Source organism: Clupea harengus, chromosome 10 (genome assembly GCF_900700415.2).
Source record: "Clupea harengus chromosome 10, Ch_v2.0.2, whole genome shotgun sequence".
Taxonomy (NCBI): Eukaryota; Metazoa; Chordata; class Actinopteri; order Clupeiformes; family Clupeidae; genus Clupea; species Clupea harengus.
In genome coordinates, this window is record NC_045161.1 from 13,127,590 (window position 1) to 13,132,151 (window position 4,562).

General features: G+C 41.4%; 1 protein-coding gene across 3 annotated transcripts in view; it reads right to left on the reverse strand.

Annotated features, from left to right (window-relative positions):
* Nucleotides 1-434: 434 nt before the first annotated feature.
* Nucleotides 435-4,562, reverse strand: part of tgfbr3 (transforming growth factor, beta receptor III) — a 96,877-nt gene continuing 92,749 nt past the window's right edge. For all 3 annotated transcript variants that reach the window (XM_031575420.2, XM_012839531.3, XM_031575419.2), the window contains exon 17: nt 435-4,562. This exon is cut by the window's right edge and continues 601 nt beyond it. The gene's annotated coding sequence lies outside the window, so the exon portion shown is untranslated.

Consider the following 4,562-nt stretch of genomic DNA (forward strand, 5'->3'; position numbering starts at 1 on the left):
AGAGCTGTGGAACCACACGGCCAAGTCCAACACACGATTACAACAATCAATTGTCCGCGGGACACCGAAAACAAGCCTGGAGACAAACAGAGATATGCCGAATCAGGGCTGATTTATTGAAAGGAGTGATAGGAGCTAAGCTAAGGAAACACAGTGCTCATCCAGGGCTTTTATGGCCTCCCTCTGCTCACACCAAATAAGGCGGTGGAGTCATCAGAGCGGGAGAGAAGGAAAGGGAGAGAAAGAGAGAGAGAGAGAGAGAGAGAGAGAGAGAGAGAGAGAGAGGGAGAGAGAGAGAGAGAGAAAGAGAGAGAGAGAGAGAGAGAGAGAGAGAGAGAGAGAGGGAGAAAGGCAGGAGGATAGCAAGTGAGAGGGAGGGAAAGAAAGAGAGAGATTGTCTTCTAAGATTCCAGGACAAACAACAAGACATTCTGAAAGATTACACATATTTATTAATAGGTATATACAGAACATAGAAACAGCATGCATATTTACAGCGTACATTTTTTACAAGGAAAAACATTTTAGTAGAACGACAAAAAAAATAAACAAGCCCTCATCAACGAAATAGCTTGCTTGTGTTTTATTTCGCATTTCACACAAAAGCTGGCGGCCCACAGCCCGGCCTGTTGTGAAATAATGGGCCTTTTCTGTTTCATTGGATTATCTCATAAAATGATCCAAGCTCTTGGTTAGGAAGATGAAAACAACACTGGGGAATATCAAAACGATTGAACCTCGAACAAACACATAAACAGAGAGAGAGAGGAAAAACACAAACAGCACCCTCATATGTGCTCCAATAGCCCAACCTTTGCATCACTCCCCCAAATCAAAAACGTAACTGTTTTACACACACACACACACACACACACACACACACACACACACACACACACACACACGCTCACCGAAGTACTTTCAGCACTCAACATGCATACGAGTCAGGCACACACTCAGAACACACAGACACACAATGGTAACAATACTGAGGTAGATTCAACAAAAAACATTCAAATACAAACATTAGAAAGTACAATCAGCATTGGACAAGGGCTTTGCTTTGCTTTGCTGGGCACACGGGTCTAGCCCTCCAAGGGTAGGCTGCCTGCCAGACTCAGGGCCCCCCCACCACCAAAACCAGTGGTACTGAACATGAAGCAGAAACCACCAATACCCCCCCCCCCCTCCTCCTCCTCCTCCTCCTCCTCCTCCTTCTATCTCCACCCCCCACTACAGTCAGCTTAGCAGAAAACATCTGCAAACCAGTACCAGGGTTAAGGGGAGACTCCAAAAGGGATAACCTCAGAAAAGAACCACAGACTTTGCGTAGTATTTCAAAGCTAATGCCCCCTGATGAGAACATTATGGGTTTGAGTTTTGATGTTCCACATTCCCTGACCCCAAATGCTGGGAGCTTGTTGATCAAGAAGTCACCTACAGGGATGGGCCGGGACTGGGGATCACTGACCGGAGGGCACAGAGGGAAAATTGTTTTCTCCTCTAACCCACAGAGGAGAGGGGAGAATACTAGGATCAAGGTGACCTGTGAACTGGCTCTAGTTCTTGAGTGTATTGCTAATGAACTGGGTTGGGGAAAGCAGGGAGCAGGGAGTGGGGGTAGCAGATGTGGGAATGGTTAAGGTATGGTCACGGCCAACCGTATATCTCACAGACTAATTCCAGCATTTTAGCCCTTAGCATTCACACACCACTGACTTTTACTCAGGCATTCCCAAAAGGCATTCAACAGCTTAGTTGTGATTACATTTACATTTGAGTCTCAGAAAAGCAAAAAGTAAAAACTTTTATAACGACAGCATTCGAAGCCTTCAGATGGCTTATTTATGACCAACACAGACACACAAAAAGAAAAAGACGTGTTAGCGAAAGCTGACTGAAACCATTAGTACTCTGAACTCTGAAATGGACCTGGCCTTGATGTGGTCTGATCTGGGTCAGAGTTCACTACTATCTGAGTAAAGAGAGTCGCATTTGGGAATCATTGAGAAACTGATTTATCAAGTTCAAATGAAGAGATAGGCGGGTATATGTAAGTACAAATAGACCGTGCAGCTTTAATATCAAAAGGTACTACTTTGCTGCACACAGTGAAATGTAGCTGTCAGGCTGTAAAGTTATTGCATGAAAATACAGTCTGGCTAAGCTGAAGTGTCATCTGGAAGTCATCCAGTATCATAATATAATAATATATAAGTATTATTATCTATTTCTTAAAAAGACCAATCTATCTAAATACAAAAGGTAGGATTTTCCTTCTTTCGTTTCAGTTCAATTAAAAAATACAAAGGTAGTCTCTCATAAAGGCATCTAAATGGAAAACCCAAGATGCACTTCCAGGGGTTTTAGTCAGCTCTCTCTACACACACACACACACACACACACACACACACACACACACACACACACACACACACACACATATATATATGCATATGTATATATATATTTTAGCAGACAAAAAGAAATCAGCGCTAGCGTACAACAAATTCACAGTATGCTTAGAGATCATTTTTTAAGTTGGCTCTGGGAATATACTTTTAAAAATATAAACTTTACACAAATATATAGATTTATATTTATATACTCTGTTTTACACACTCTCTCAGAGGACATCTACACATGTTTTACACAGAACAACGGCTTGTCAGCTTCGGGAATACATTCTATGGATTAGTACGCAGCAAGCGATAGCACACACGCGTAGCATCTGATACACATACAGTTTGTGTAAATAGGATATTAATGAGGGAGGGCCGTTTTCACTTCTCAATATATACACAGTGTACGGTGTCCGGAGCAAACGGAGCTCCCCGGACTTCCCTTCTTGCTTTAGAAAATAACACCACTTTTAATACAGAGACCATTTTCATCTCCAGACTGACAGAGTAAAAAATAAATGAAGGCACATTCACGTGGTTTTCCACGACGGTGGGATTTTTTTTTTGTCTTGGCTTTTCATCAACACATTAAACGAAAAAAAAAAAAAGTACGACAAACAAAACAGAAAATAACGAACGCCCATTTGAACTCGCTTGCCCCCTCAATTCTAAGTGCCCATTAACTGTCCAATATTTCATGCTCACAGACTTGGAAGAGAGATGGGAGAGTTTCCTACGGGGGGAAACTGAATGCCCTTAGGTTTGTCAGTGCTAGAAGTTCGGTAAAGAGATGGCCTGGAGCTCACAGGCCCTAGTGGCCTTAATCTACTCATGTTCTGATTGAGCCCCATATTACATTTGAGGATATCTGACTTTATATGGAGGCTTCACAGACTGTGAATAAGCACAACCCTATTGATATTGAAGGTAAGATACGCAACGCTGGGCCGCTTCACTGTTGGTATGATCTACATAATGAAAATGAGGCTATGCGTGCGTTAGCACAGGTGTCTCTGTTTATCTGATCTAATGTGGGACTGTGTTTGGCCTAGAACAGCCCACTTGCAGTAAGGATATGCCTCCTGAAATAACTGGACTGAGACTACAGACTGTTAATGTGTATGTCTAACCACCTTTGGCTCATTTCAGCCAGAGGTGGTTTTGGTGAATTGAAAACTCAGACGTTTCCTTTGACTAGGTTTTAATATCAGTTAGTTGAGTTGTGTCGGGCAACAGCGGATCAGTTTACCAACACGGGGGGGAAAACGCACTAATTCAGCTAAATATGTATTTGCAAATAGATACTACTATGGTGTTTGAACTATATATTGGATGCTTCTCAGATACTTTATGAGATTGACACTGCTACACAGAATACTAACTGTGCGTAACTGGTTTAGCTTCCTGTTCACTCTCCACTATGTCTCAAGTTAGCTTTAAATCACTGTCAGTCCCCTCTTGCACGAAGCATGAGATCTTTGGGGAATACTAGCTGTTCACCCTTTGACAACACTACATCACTCACATCTCAGACTTTTTAGTTTGTTAGTGAGTAACGTCATGTTCTCTTATGTACAATATTCACAAAAATATACATCATTTTACAACACAGGCGGAATAGAATGCCTCTTCTGATGCCAGCCCACACCAGTAAGTCTTGAGTCTTACTGGATCAAAATAAAAAGTCAATCAAATGAACTATAAAATGTACATGTCATGTGTCATATATTTTTCATATATTTAGATTTCTTTCTCAATTCAACAGAAAAAAGGATATATTATTATCAGCAATCATAAAATGATATTTATATAAAGTCATGCTTTATCTCAGCATAGTTTAAGGCTGATCTAAAGGTTAAAGCGACAAAAAGTGGGTTCGGGGAGATTTGGTGGTTTGACTTGTGGCGCTGTCTCAAGAATGACTGGTGTAAAGAGGCATCTGTACATACAGCCTAAACTACACCATATATGGTAGACAAATACATTTTAAAAAGAGGACACACGTCCTCCTTTGTGGCTTAAGGACTAGAAAGCAGCACTTCACAATCAAAATAAACAGATGATATTTATCACAGATTCTTTTTTTGGCTTCTACTTTTAGCATTTAGAGTTCAGCACTGGATTTTTGAGACCTTGGTGCCACTTCGGGTCATGTGTGCT